This window comes from Apteryx rowi, unplaced genomic scaffold (genome assembly GCF_003343035.1).
Source record: "Apteryx rowi isolate R43461 unplaced genomic scaffold, aptRow1 scaffold_326, whole genome shotgun sequence".
In the NCBI taxonomy this organism is placed as follows: Eukaryota; Metazoa; Chordata; class Aves; order Apterygiformes; family Apterygidae; genus Apteryx; species Apteryx rowi.
Window position 1 is genome coordinate 874,534 of NW_020449708.1, and position 14,366 is coordinate 888,899.

Below are 14,366 nucleotides of genomic sequence, written 5' to 3' on the forward strand. Positions count from 1 at the left end.
ATGAAAAAGTATTGGGAAGGTATATGCAAAACCATGAACGTGCTTTTGCTGAGGTTATAGTCAGTGATTGACCAAGTAAAAATGACATTGGCCTACATTTATTTGTAGTACAGTAATTTCCTCTGTTCTAGTTGTTCTATGTTTATTTTTCATTCTCCGCAACTTCTAGGCTGTTGACAATGCCATGGCCCTGAGGGCACTAGTAGACCTTAATGACCCTGACCAGCCTCACCTACACCTTCCCCCAGCCCATGGGCCCTGGAGCGCTGTTTGAGCTCAGGCCTCCCTTCTCCGTCTGAGCTATGTTCTGAGAGCTCTGATCTCCAGCTCAGCCATAACCTGTGCTGGTGCCTGACCATGGGCTTCTGATCTGTGCCCTGACCTGTGGGATGACTTCCTGGCCAGACCTCAGGCCTGCATTGTCAGTGTGGACCTTCCAGCAACTGCCAGACCTGATCCTGATTTGTGGATTGACTTCCTGGCTGACCTCAGATCTGCCTCATCACCATGAACTTGCCTGATGATCTGGGCTCTTGGTTGAATCTGGATATGATCTCTGGGCATGCCTTGCCCAGGGATGGTGGGATGGGGTCCTGGCTGGTGAGACCTCTGCCCTGGTGGCTGTTATTGTGCTTGGTTCCCAGCTCCCTGTCTCTTAGGGAGCAGCTGACCCTTGCTGATCCCTGACAGCTTTTCTTTTGTGTGCTCCACTCCTCTCCCTCCCCAACCTTGGATTTGAAAAAAAGTCAATCCTGCCTCTTATGTTGTGTCCTGCAGTAAAGACTCAGTAGGCCAGAGCTGGGGTTCTGCACTGGCATGTGAGAAGAGCTGGCTGCTGTGTTGGGCAGAGTCTTCTTAACCTGCGGTTAAGTATCTGGGATGGTCAAAGCAGTCAGCAACTTCAGTCTGCTGCTTTTGTTGTTTTGGACCAACCTAATGCTAGATGAGTCGTTAGGCTCAGATGGTGTGTCCTGTTCTGATCTGGCCTTTTGAGCAGGTGAAGCAGTGAAGATGCCATCCAGATCCACTTCCCCTGCCAGCCTCAAACGTTCAGAGGAGCAGTGTTGGTGCACAAGGGTTGTTGCAGCCATCAGTCACAGCAATGAGGACCAAAGGGGCCAGATCCTGAGTTGCACGGGTTTGCATTGCTTGGCTTTTGTGCGTGGAGCTGTGCTGATTCTCCACACCCGAGTAGCTGGCCTGGGTGTGGGAGGAGAGCAGCCCTGCTTCCTGCTCCTTAGTCCAGAAGGAAATGTTGGTAAGGAGGGTGCAAAGCCAAACCTCTTTGCGGGGTATTTTCCATTAAGTAATCATTCCCATTCCTCCAATATCTGCGCTTTTAAGCATTCAGTGGCATTTTTGAGAGCTCACTGTGGGCCAAAATCTAACCCTGATGAAGGCAGCTGGACCTCTTGCCTTGTATTACAGCAGTTTGAGAATCTGGACCATGTGATGAGGTTGGTCTGGCCATAGTGTTTCTTGGCTATAAAGGATGGGAAATGTCTGTGGCTGGGCTGCAGTACAACGCAGTACTAGAAAAGCTAAGGAGATTAATTAACCTGCTCAGCATTTTTGCTTTCCTCGATCCACACACTGTACAGCCCTACAATGCTTTTATTGTATGGAAAACAAAGCTCTTATGCTTGAATGTAGCAGCTACAGTACTGTGTTCTTGCCTTAACTGAAGGCTCCTCAAGTGATTTAAGTCCTTCCCTGTCACTGGTGATAAATAGTTGCCAGGGTTAAGAGAACTTCCTCCTTTTCTTTCTTATTCTTCTGCTTATTTTGTAGCCAGGAAAAAAAAAAAAAAGAAAGAGGTGTTTTCATGCAGGGCCAAGTTATTAACATCTTATTGGGGTAGCAGGCCCAGCAGTATTTCCAGAAGTAAAGAAATTACAGTTTATCCAAGTTTTTGGAGACATCTGAAAAAAAGGACATTGTCTTTCCTTCACATGGGAGAGAAACTGTTTGCACCAGTTGCCTTTCTCTCCTGGGTGTCAGCACATCGATTTGATAGGAGGCCAGGAGAGAGCCTGTGCTTGCATGCCTGAAAATTGGGGAAGGATGCTGTGGTGTAAAGACTGACCTTGCATTCAGGAGGGGCCGGTTCAGTTCCTCGCTCTGACGCAGGCTCCCTGTGTGGCTTTTGTCTGCAGGAGAAAGTTGCACCACTTCTGAACTGCCTTAATTAAACTGGAACAAACCATTGTATAGCCATGATTATTTTACTATAACTGCATTGCTTTTGAAACAAAAGGTCCCAGGGCCTTGGGGGTGGATGGGCATTCACTTACGCAAGAAGGCGCTAGAAAAACTTGCCAACCCTGCTTAGTTGTTGGCCCTGTCCCCACCTGCCACAGGGACTGTCCTGTCACAGCCCTGCTTGCCAAGCTTCTCCTGGGAGCACGTCTCAGGAGCACTTCCCTTGTATGCCTCATTTGAGGGACCTCAACTGACTTAGCCCCACCACTGCCCAAGTGCTGTGAGCAAGGAGATGCTGCAAACAGCTCCGGCCAGATCTGGAAGCCGATTTCACCCACAGTTTAGCTCTTATGTGGTAAAATGGACTAATAATACTCCAGATTTTATCAGAGGCAATGCGTGACTCCACATTACTACAGAGGTAGCCCAGAGATGAAATTGGGGTCGCTCTTCTTGCCACAGTAGCTTTTGTTTTACATGCAGAGATGCCACCCTAATAAGAACTACTGAAATGACCTGAGCCAACTTAGTTATTTAAAAAGTAAGTGTGAATATAGATATCCCAGCCTGCAGCAGCTGATAAATCCTTTGAACTTGCTTTGCTCCTGGCTTTAGCCAGTATTTGGCTGGTGAACTTGGACAGTAGTCCCTGCGGCTAATTGTGGTGTGCTGCCTGCAGTGAAATCTTCCCCCCCACCCCATGCATAAATACAGCAATCAGTTTACAGCCTTGAGTGGGAGATTAGATTGCTTATATAATTCTTTATAATACCTCAGATATTGCTATTTTTCATCTGTGATAGGATCAGGATGTGCAGCCCTCTTTAATGTGGCTATTTGATACAGGGTCATTAATTCATTCATATCAGCAAAGCACTTTGAAGATGAAAAGTGCTCTATAAGTGCTAAGCATTATTGTTTTTATGTCTCTTGCCTCCAGGCTTCCATATTACACGTGTGGGACTGCAGCAGCTGAAAGCAGGGCTGGGGGATTCCTCGTGTGCATCCATCATCTCTAAATGCCTCTCTGCATCCTGGTCTGAATTCAGCAGCAAGTACAAGCAGCCTGGCTCGCCGACAGCAGGTTGGACTTCCCTGGCAGTCGGGGCTTGCGGGCAAGCTCTTCCCAGCTCAAAAATGAGACTTAAGCCAGGTCTTGAGCCTGTGTTCAGAGGGAGTATAGGGCGCACAGCACCTTGCAGGATGGGGCCCACCACTGTGCTCTGTGTAGTTCTCCCCTTCCCCCTCCCCAGCTCTGCTTTAGCAATAACCTACTTTCTTGCTTTGTGGAAAGAACAGCTTGGATTACGTTGCTACAAATGAAAGGTTTCAGTCATTGTATCAGATGAGTTGCAGGTAAGCACAGAGTTTAATGTCAGCTTTTTGGCAGCTTTCTTCCCCCTCTCCACTTTGCACAAACAAGCCGTCTTTGTGTGGAAGTTCATTTTCCTTTTTAGCCATGGCATTTGTCAACACAGCTTTCCAATAATCCTCTTCGCACAGATAAAGAAGAGCCAGCATCCAAACTGGATCCATTTCTTTGAATCTTAAAAAATGGTCCGCTGTCTGTTCTGAAATTGTGATTCAGGTCATTAAAGGACTCCCCGCTCTGTTACAACCCCTTACCACCTGGGAGAAAGGCAGAAATGATGCCCACGTGACAGATCTTAAATCCTTGCATGAAACTATCTGCCTTAACTCCTTCCTCATCAGCCCTTTGCAAGCCCCCTGCTCTAACAAATCAGGCCAGATACAGCACAACTGCGCAGCCAGCCTGCACCAGCCTGCTGGATCCCTGCAAAAAACCCTGTCATCTGAGAAGTACAGCAAATATTATGGTTAGTTTAAATTAAGGTGCAGGTGTCACAACCCTGGCCCACAGCTGGACCCCAGTGGCTGAGGGTCCAGTATGGTATATTCCCTTTCTGCTAGATGGCTTCCCTCATTAAGAAAATCCAGGGTATCAACAACAAAACTCTGTTCAGTGGTATAGGGAGAGAAGGAGACCTTTCAAATCACTTTGGCTGCTTCTGTCATTTAGACATCTGCTCTTCTTTGGCATCACTTGAGCTAAAGCAATGCGAAGCTCGCAGTCCAGCAGATCTAAACGTGTAACTCTGAACAAGTAACCCCCACTTCGTAAAAATAAGCCCTTCAGACTGAAGTCCAACATGGACCAGGCCGTGTGTCCTCTGCAGGCAGGGAGGATGGGAGCCTACAGAGAATGAATCCAGGCAGTATTCACGCTGCCCCGCATTTGTCCAGTGAAGGCAGAAGATGCGTCTGGCTGCGGTGCAAGGGCAGGAGAGTGCTACTCCAGCGCACCCAGGGCAGCAGCCTCGCAGCCTGGTGGTGGAGCAAAAAGGAGCCAGTCCCCTGCCTAGCTGGGTCCCTCAGATGCTTGAAGTCAGCTGTCTTGGAAACCTTTCACTAGCAGCTTCATTAACTGCTTCATTTCTGCTAATTTTAGCAAAAGCACTTAGCCCTCCTGGCTCCTGCTCAGCTTACACTATCCCACCCCCCAACCCCAGCAAAGTCATCTACAGAGCTGCCTTAATTCTGAAATTCTCCAGCAATGTGAAGGCAGTGCAAATTGAGCAGCCTTTGCTATCAAGCTAAATAACATCAGGGCTTGCTTTACTGATTAGAAAATTATAACGAATCAAACAGGTCAATGAATAATCCATTTTAAAAAAAAAACATAATGGAGGCATTGGGTAATATGATACAACATTGGCCTAAGTTTATACATCAACTGATAAACCGTAATTAAAAACAAAATTAAAGGGCCCTCCACAGAGCAAGTTTGATGCCTTCCATGTGAATGCCCAGTGAATAATCACTTAATTCAAGAACAGCTCTGTCTATCCCACTTTGCACCTGTGCAGAAGTGCTGTATGGTTTCAGTCAAACCACATGTGCTTCAATTCTTTTCTCAGCTTGTGGCTTTAAAAACTCAGCAGCGCTGAAACGTGCCATAGGCTTGTCGAGTACACATGCAGCCCACAGGACGAACTGCAGCCGGAGCAAAAACGAGCACAGGCATGCAGAAGGACACCTCTCCTGACGGCTGGGGGATCCGCGTCCTTCTCGCAATAAATTCCTCCCAGACAATGTTTCTGGGGATCGATAATGATTGCAGCCCCAGCCTTGCGGCGAGAGGAGGAAGGAGCCCGGCTGTAAGCTAGGCAGGCTCAGGGTTTATCCTTGAAAAACCTGTGCTGCAGAACTTGGCTCTGCGTCTGGCAAGCTGCCCGGGAGGAGATAACGATAGATGCTAACGGCTGCCTCGTGCTGTATGAACTCACAAATCCGCTCGCCAGCCAGCTAAATTGGTGATAAGGCATCCCTATTAACAACACACCAAGCGGGCCAAAGCGTCGCCTACCTTCCAGAGCAGAGGTGAAGCAACAGCCCTGTCTCAAAATACCTCCTTCCTGCAAATGCGGCAGCTCCCCGCGCGCTCCGCCGGAGCAGGTGCTCCAAAGCTTGCAAAAGCTTTGCAAAAAGCAAAGCTTACCAAAGCTGGGTACCTGGCCGTGAGCTGAGGTTCAGCCCCACAGTGTGCCCCGGCTTCCCGAGGGATCGGCGGGGTGCTGAGCGCAGCCGGATCGAGCGGGGCCGTCCCTTGCTCCCAGGCACGCCCAGGACTGCTTTTCAAAACGATGGAGGCAAAGTCAGATGAGAAATGAGTCAGCCTGCCTCATCCCAAAGTCAGTCGCAGAGCTGAGGGAAACCAGAAGTCCTGAGCTGTTTTGAACTTGTGTTAAATAATAAACCAGAGAAATGAATAAATTAGCTCAGCATCTATTTAGGTCAGACCTTTCCTTTTCTCCCAACTGTCTCCATATTCTTCCCTGCAGTAATCAACTGATGCATGTACACTGTGACGGTGCATCTGCTCCATCCCTTCTAGTAGCTGAATTCTCTACAATATTTGCAGTGCAGTTTTGCCAGGTGTAACATAGGTTATGCACATTTATTCCTGCCTTGGGGTGCTGCAGGCATGCTTCCTTTTCTGTTAGTGGGGCAAGAAGTACTTTGGTACATCACACTAAACCAGTAAGCGTGGGCTCAGAGCAGCCTCGCGCGGAGGCTGCCCGTTCAGATGTTACGTCAGCAGGCAACTTAGCGACTGTCGCCTCAAAGGGGATATTAAAAGCTTACCGAACCTGCAGAACTAGGCCCCTTCGCCAGAAGAGGGGTACCAGTTCAGAGCTGCTTAAATAGCTGTTTCTTCTAAACAGCTCTGTTCCCTATCAGTTTCATTGTGTTCCTGTGAGAATGCCTGACTCTAAAAAAAGGGACCATTATTACTATATATTAGGGTCCCTGGCCCTGCAGGTAGGTTACGTAGGTATTCTGCACGTCAGCACAAGGAAGCAGTCCCTCCTCTGAAATGGGGAGGTTTAATGCTCTCCTGAGAGAGAGCTATATTGATGTCTGTGGCGATTTTATAGCCCTTGTATTTCCTTGTATGCACCCTGTCTCCTCTGGCCCCCTTCACCCAGCTGCTGGGGTCTGCAAAGTGCCTGGAAATCTCCACCTCCCTTCTTGTATTTGTTGCGGATGGTTCCTGACCTCCTGGTTTCTGGGGAAAATTTGAAAAGGTGAAGCAAGTGTACCCTAAAGCCTAGGAATCAAACAGCAAAATAAGTCCACTAAAGCCCCTCTCCCGCTGCTGGGGTTACAGGTGTCGGAGGCTCGCAGTGCTGCCGGATGCCCGCATGGGTATGAAGCACCAGACGGGAGAAACCAGCCCGGCTGTCAGGAGGGACGAGGTCTGGTTCGAGACCAGGGTGAGCAGGAACGTGGGCCAGGGCTGGCTGCCAGGTGCGAAGGGCAGCGCCACAGCACGCATGGGGCCTCTCAACATGCCCATGCAGCCGGCGCCGCGGGAACTTCCGCCCCCTCTGCATGGAGAGGAGGCTGGGGAGCGTTAGCAGAGGCGTGCGGAGGAGCTGTGGGGTCCCGCCTGCCCGGAGCTGGGGGGAATGTGCGGTTTGGCACAGCCCCCAGCCGCTCGCTCTCTGCCCAGCATTAGAGACATTTCCTTCTCGGAAATAATGTTAACAGCTGTACTTTAGCCGCATCTCTGTGACTCAAGTATCATATTAAATGCTCTGCATCCAGGGCTCTCCCCAGCCAGCGAGCTCTTGGGATTTACTTTGCTCTTCTCTCTTTCTGCTCCCTGACTGGTTTCAAACTCATACTTTTACAAAGTGACAGAATGGGAAAAAGTCTGGCTCAGTTCACCCAGGGTGTCTGCTCCTCTTTTCTGTATGGGAGAGCTGCCTGCCGTCTCAGGCTTTCGGCTGCTTGGGAGCCATGTCTCCTGTGCTCTGCCTGCTAATCTGCTGCTGCAGTGGTGCAGCGCGTGTCTCTAGCCCTTTTAGTAGTCCAAATACGTTACATTTCCAGCTTCCAGCCTCAGCATCACCTCCACATTTCCAGACTAGCTTGCAGGTACCCCAGGCTCTGGTTTGTGATTGCAGTGATCATTTGTTGGTTGTGGACATTCAGCCAGCTCTGCAGCTGGATGAGGCTGATTGATTGGCACAGAGGGAAATCCATTTCTAAGTCCCTGAGTTCTCCTGAAATCCACCAGCACCATTCAAATGCCTTCAGAAAAATGTAGCTACCATACAGTCTTGTATATTTATTGTCATGAAACCATTCTTTGGATATTTAAAATAAGTCCCTAAATGGGGAGGACCTAATATATGCATAACTTTGGGCCTCACTGAAGTTCAGATCATTCTGTGGGTAGGTTGATGGAGGTCCATTTACGTCATTAGGAGCAATATCTCATGGTCTGCAAATATCAGCAAGCTGGATGAACATTCATTGAGAAGGAATTTATCTGCATCAAGAAGATGCACCTTCTCAGCCCAGCTCCTTGATTGCCAAAACTTCTAGGAAACATAATTGAATTGGTCCTTCCTGACCCTGCAGGTAGCTAGGGTAGATATCCAGTGATGAACCCAGCCAGAAGAAGTGTCCAGAGTGTAGGCAATGTAAAGTAAGAAGTTACTAAGTTTGGTGGCTTAGCTGGCTCCCACAAGTCGCAGCCTGTGAGTCACCAGTACGTAGGCCACCAGCAGTGGCTGACTCCCCTCTGGAGAAAGGAGCGGAGGTGGAAAAAATAACAAGAGGAAAACAGCTGTTAGTCGTGCCAGCTATGGGGAGAGTGGGAGGAGGTGGCAGGCCTGACAGTGAAAGGTCAGGTCTGTGTTGTAGGCTGGTGCCTGATTCTTGCTCCTACCTTCATGATGCAAAGCCGTCTTTGGGAACACAGTCGCTGATAACGTGCAGAGGAGCTGGGCCAGTGCTGATCTGGGGAATGGTCTCCATGGGGGAACGAAAGCCTCCGATGGCAGCAAGGAGTGATGGAACAGTGTAAGGGCTGCTGTAAGATGTCCGTCCTTCTGTACGTGTTCCCTGCTCACACCTCTCTTCTGGTTGCTCCAGCCTGACTGCTCCTCTCACCTCTGCTGGGCTGAACTTGACCACTGCTGTTGAAAATAGCTTTTGACCCAGTGAAAACATTGTAGAAGAAGATATGTTTTGCAGATGTACTTGGAACATGCTCACCTTACTCTCTGTGGGTAAACAACAGTGCAAAGCATTTGTTCCCCAGTCCCTGTCACCATGTTAAACAGAGGCCATCGATCATAAGCCCACCTGCAGCTAGCCCAGCAGTTTTCTCACTCCTCTTCTTTATGCTGGTCCTTGGGCAGAGTAGTTGCAGAGGGAGAGTCAGAAACACTAGACGGAGTGAGTGACCATATTCCTTGTCCAAAGCAAATGCAATAAAAACGTTGCTGCAAAAAAAAGATTGCAGCTCCCTGGCCTCTTCCAGTGCCTCAACTCGCTTGCTCAGCTGGCGGGAAATCAGCGCCAGCCCCATGGAGCTAAGCCGCTGGTGAGCACAGGCCTTGCCTGTAGTTTCCAGGTTCATGCCCTCCACGCAAGAGCAGGCTTGCAGGGCAGCGCCACGCCGGCTCCCCAAGCGCCTTAGAGATACCCGCTGCTGACCCACTGCAGACCCTTCTCCCCTAACAGCCTTTACCTTGCAAGAACCGTTGCCACCAGTCGCCACTGTTTTTTCTTACCTCCTTAGGAAGAGGAGTGGGAAGCAGCTTCTCCAGGCATAGGCACTGATTGCTGGGAAGGTGGTATTTGCTCCTGGGCCCTGCCACTGAGGGTCAGGTTTAAGGAGAGCCTTGTTATGAATGTGCAGAGACAGCCGTCTCCCTGGAGGCAGCCAGTCATTTTCAATAAGCTAAACAATATTTTTAATGACCTTCCTCATGTCTTCAAGAAAATTATAATGGCTATCAGGGCAAAAAAGCCACAGTCAGGTAGGATACCAAGTCAAGCGGGAAATTTCTGCATGTCTCACTGTTATTCCCTGGAGATCTCCCCTCTCCCAGACAGGGACCAGCGCTCCCGATTTTGAGCCCAGAGCCACCACACGCCGCCGGATCTGTTATGCTCAGGCTCCCTCTAGTGCCTTGATCTTCCCGTGTGCCTGCTTCTCTGGGCGGCTGGCCTGGAGGCCGGGAAGAGCTGGGGACCGTCCGTTCGTCCCGGAGGATGGTCCATCATTCCCACTCCCCTCCGGCAGCACTACCTAGGGCTGCAGCGCTGCCAGGCCCTGTTTGCCCGCCAGCTGGGCCAGCTCCAAAAGTGCCCCAAAGCCACCGTATCCCGCCAGGGCACTGCCAGGGGGCCGCGCGCTGCCAGGGGAAAGGGGGCGAGCGAGGCGGGCTGCACCGCCGGCGGGGCCGTGCGGCAGGCGCAAGGCTGCCCCTCGCAGCTCCGTGTCGTGGGCTCCGGTGGCGTCTGCGCCACGGGAGGAGAGAAAGCAGGCGGACGCAGGTGCCCGAGCTGCTCGGGGTGCAGCCCTCTCCTGGCTGTGCCCGCCGAAAGGGTCCCTGCGATTGCCCCGCTGCCCGGCAGCTCTCCCGAGAGCGGTTCGCAGGGCCACCCACCGTCCCGTCCACGCCAAGCCAGGTCAGCCGGGCTACTTCTCGTCAACGACCGAAATCAAACTGTCGTCACTGATTGTGTCTGCTGTGGAGACACCGCGTAGCGGCGGCTGTCTGCGACCTCCGGCGCTCGTGAGCTGCAACGTCACTGCGTGTCCGGCATCCCAACCAAAGGTGGCCCTGTCCCCTTTTCCTGCCTTGGGGAAGGGCTAGCATGGTCCTCCGGGCCAGCCTTTCTCGGAGAGCGCAGCGTAGCTCCTTGCTGCTGCTGGCGTGGCGGCGTGCGGCCGACTGCTCCGCAAACGCCGCGGGCGAGAAAGCGCTGTGCGAGCACGAGGCAGCGACGAGGGCAGCCCTATCTGCGCGTTTAACGAGGAGCTGTTCCTCGGCGCAGCCGCGGCTCCTGGCAGGTGCTGTAACGGAGCGCTCGGCAGCACGCTCCCTCAGGCGCTCCGGGAACGCCGGCAGGAGAGATGCCAGAAGAGGGGAGCGCGGGGTCTGGGCCGCGAGGGGAGCCCGGCACCAGGCAAGGAGCCCAGCCGGCTCCGGCTCCGGCTCCGGCTGCTGCAGCGACACGTGGATGCCCCAGTGGCGGCCACGGCTCCTGTGGTCCTGGGACGTGTGTAGGTGAGCTTGTGCTCCAGCCCCACGAATGCAGAGGTGTCAGCCGTGCTGCCCTGCGCTGCCTCGCTGGCGTCCCGGGCAGGTCAGCTTCGGCAGGGCGGGTATTTACCCTGCACTGCAAGCAGGTCCTGCGCTCTCAGCGACTCGCCGCATAGATGCCCTTCTCGTGTGGTGAAAAGCCGGTAGCGTTAGCCCCGTTTCAGCAGAGGATGGGTTATCTCAAATTACCTTGCATTTGCTACAGGGTAGAGCACACCCTCAGAAACTGCCTGGTTTAACTCTTCACCCTCTCGCTGGCTGGACTTTAACAAGCCGAATCTCCCCTGAGCTTCGCTGTACGTTGTCACTTCTCCTGTGCAGAACGGCTGGGAAACAGCCCGGAGGCGGCTGCAGGCCACCCCTGCTCCCAGCTGCTAAGGCCAGGCTCGTGGCTGGCCCGCGTTGTCCTGAGAAACGCGCTGGAGCAAGGGCCCCCAGCCACTGCTGGCCCGCGAGGGGGCCGTGCCCGGGGGCCTCGCAGGCACCCTGTGCCTCCTTCGCCCTTCCAGCATGGGCTGTGGCAGCTTCCCAGGCCCTGGGAAATGTTGGATGGGAAGTTTTTCACACATAACATCTTCCTTAAGTGTGTGAACACCTCCCAAGTATTGTACCGGATGTCAACGAACTCCTGCCCGTATCTCTTCTGGGGTGAACCATAGTGGTTCCCCTGAAATCAGTAATGCTGATTTATCAGTAATGCTCTGATTTACACCTGCAGAGCGCTCGGCCCACATGCTGAGCTACTCTGAATCACCGACATTAATAAACAGGGGCAGTTACGGTAATTCATTACTCCAAGCCCAGATGCCGGCTCGCATGGAGGAAGAAAGCAGCACGATTAGAGGAGTCTGCTGAAATGTGGCATCAGCATAAAAGACATGACAGACCTAACAGAGATCAATGGGGATAAACTTGTGTGATGTAAGCACATTGACTGAGATAACACGGTTGTCAAAGACACTTTGAGATTTTTATTTTAACCCAAGATTTTTTCATAATTGTTTTGCAGCTGGAGTAATTACCATCCTATTTAATGAGCACAGCTCCTTTGATAGATGACACTCAGGATAACATGCACTAATTAAGTCTGTAGTCACTAAAAGTATGATTGAAGGGTTCAAACTGGCCAACGTTCATGTTAACACTGTAATTGGAGACCACAGCTCATCAGAGTTCAGGAGGAATTCAAGGGGTCTGGATCCCCTGATGGTGTAAAGTGCTCTTGACGCTGCCTTGGCTCATCCTCTTTTTTCCTAATGCTCTGTATTGATTTACCCTGTTTTAGAATCTACCCTGAAATACTCTGAATGTGCTGATCTGAGCAGCCCCGTAAACTGAATGCACTTGCACGGTTATGTTTTAATAATTTGGCTTTCTGGTCTTCTGTATCATCTGGGCATTACTAAGCACAGCTTTTCTAATCCCCACCTATCTGACTGCTTGTGTCCTCTGCTTTGCACACAGCACTAGTTGTGAAAGATTACAAGGGAAGCGGTATAGCCACTTTACAGAGTGGTACTGAAAGAACTTGAAAAGTCATATCTGAAACCTAAAACAAATTTTTCTGTTTCTTTCTATGAAGGAATTTTTCAGAAATGAGTGAAGAAGTTTAGAAGTGCCCATAATCTAATGGCGAAGATAAGGAGACCTGGCAGAATGTTTGTTTCTCCTTCTGCAATGCCATGGAGCTGAACATGCTTCTGGTTTCAGTCTCATCTTCCACTGAGCTCGTCTCTTTGGGTCATCAGGGAAGTCAGCTATTCTCTCCTGCTGTTTGCTGTCATTAGCTGGCCAAAGTGATGTCTGAATGTTTTTAAGACTCCGGCTCACTGCAATGGAAAGAATTAAAATAATAATTAAAAAAAAAACCCAAAGTTTGAAAAATCAGAAGGGGAGGTCTGCATATCAAGGAGGATATTGTGGAGAACCTTAGTCAAGTATTCTAGTTGCAAAAAAGCCAGTAAATGAGTATTAGTATTTTCATCTGTTTTTACAATATGTGCTAATAATAGCCACCCAGAATGAAAAAAAAATGAAGCCAAATACCTTTTGCAACTTAGACCTTGCTGGGAAAAAAAAGAGAAATATTGAAATCAAATTGTATTAACTCTTTTTTGTCCTGCCTATTTTCATTTCCATTTTGTCAGTTTTGCACGATTATGCAGGATAATTTCTTCTTCCCCTTTTTTGTAATAAGATGAGATTGTTCACAGGCATCTGAGCTTGAGAAACAGCAGAACAGCTAATTGCCCTGCAAGCAATGAGCGGTTGAAAAAATGCCTGGTTGTCTCTCCCATGTATCGATTTAGGGGCTTTGGTCTATGGTTTATTATTTTCCAATCCAGTCTACTTTAGGCAGTTCTGTTGTGTCTCTCATCTCAAAATAAAGCAATTCCGTAAAACGATCGTAGTATTTTTCCATTCTGCCAGATTGGTTCTTAAGTCTAGGCCTTTTTCGCTCATTTTTCAAAGGTACCTGTTTGAAAGGCCGCAGTCCCGGATCTAAACTCTGCAGTTTGAACATGGATGCAGTTCCATTGGCCTGAGTGAGTTTGGCCTCTGGTTCCTTATGGCCTTTTTCCTTATGTGCTTCAACCCACCTGAAATGCCTAAATGCATAACTACAACCTCCTCCCCACAGTATCACCTCTGCCAGCCTTATCCGCCGTCCACGGGTTGCTGGCACAGTGCGCACTGGCCATGCAAATGCTCCGTCTCTCCGACAGTCCCACCACAAATCCTTCTGGCTTGCTATGGTGGTAATGGGAGGTTCTGCGAAATTTAGCTCTCAAACACTCAACCATCAATGTCAAAATCACACGTCTCTCTGGCAGGGCCGTCAGTACCCCATCCGAGCACGTCTGAGCTTGCTGTGGTTGAAGGAAGCTGGCCTTCCCTCTCTGCTTTGGCTGGCGTATCCCCAAAGCACCTGCACTGTGTGGACACACACATATTTGTATCCCGCCCTTCTAATTCCTCTTTGCTTGGATGCTGGGAATACTAAAATATCTGAACGGAAGCTGGCGTACAGAGTTTGCAGGAGCGAGGCCTTAAACTACCATTTTTGTGTGGCCAGCCGTAGTCAGACACGGCACCAAAGGAAAAAATTCCTTTGTAATGTGTAGTGTTTTAAAACAACCACAGACTCACTGGGCCTGGGAGCTAGTTAAGGGGGAGTCACGGCTTGGCAACGTGTCCCTGGTTTTACGGGATCACTGATGTGGCTTTTCTGAAGCTGCTAATTGTTGTGTTTTGAAAGTGAAGAGTTCACAGCCTCGTTGAAAGGGCCTGTACTTGATAAGAATAAAACCTCTCAATAAATTTAACAACATTTAACGAATCCATGGAGAAGAACGCCGTTCCAGCGTTCCCCACCGGACTGGCGGGGGCTGGAGCAAAACCTCCCTAACGCCGCGCCGGTGGCCGGGGCTGCCTCGGGCAAACGTGGGGGGCAGCGGAGGCGGCCGCGGGGGGTGGAGAGTGCCCGGGCCGGCAGCCGCGGGGGGC

The 14,366-nt window shown here is 50.6% G+C and overlaps 1 long non-coding RNA gene across 9 annotated transcripts in view; it reads left to right on the top strand.

Annotated features, from left to right (window-relative positions):
• Positions 1 to 13,322, top strand: part of LOC112968830 — a 376,846-nt gene extending 363,524 nt beyond the window's left edge. For all 9 annotated transcript variants that reach the window (XR_003254455.1, XR_003254459.1, XR_003254458.1 and 6 more), the window contains 2 exons: positions 3,143 to 3,286; positions 12,442 to 13,322. This is a non-coding gene — a long non-coding RNA (uncharacterized LOC112968830). The remainder of the gene's footprint in view (positions 1 to 3,142; positions 3,287 to 12,441) is intronic.
• Positions 13,323 to 14,366: the final 1,044 nt, after the last annotated feature.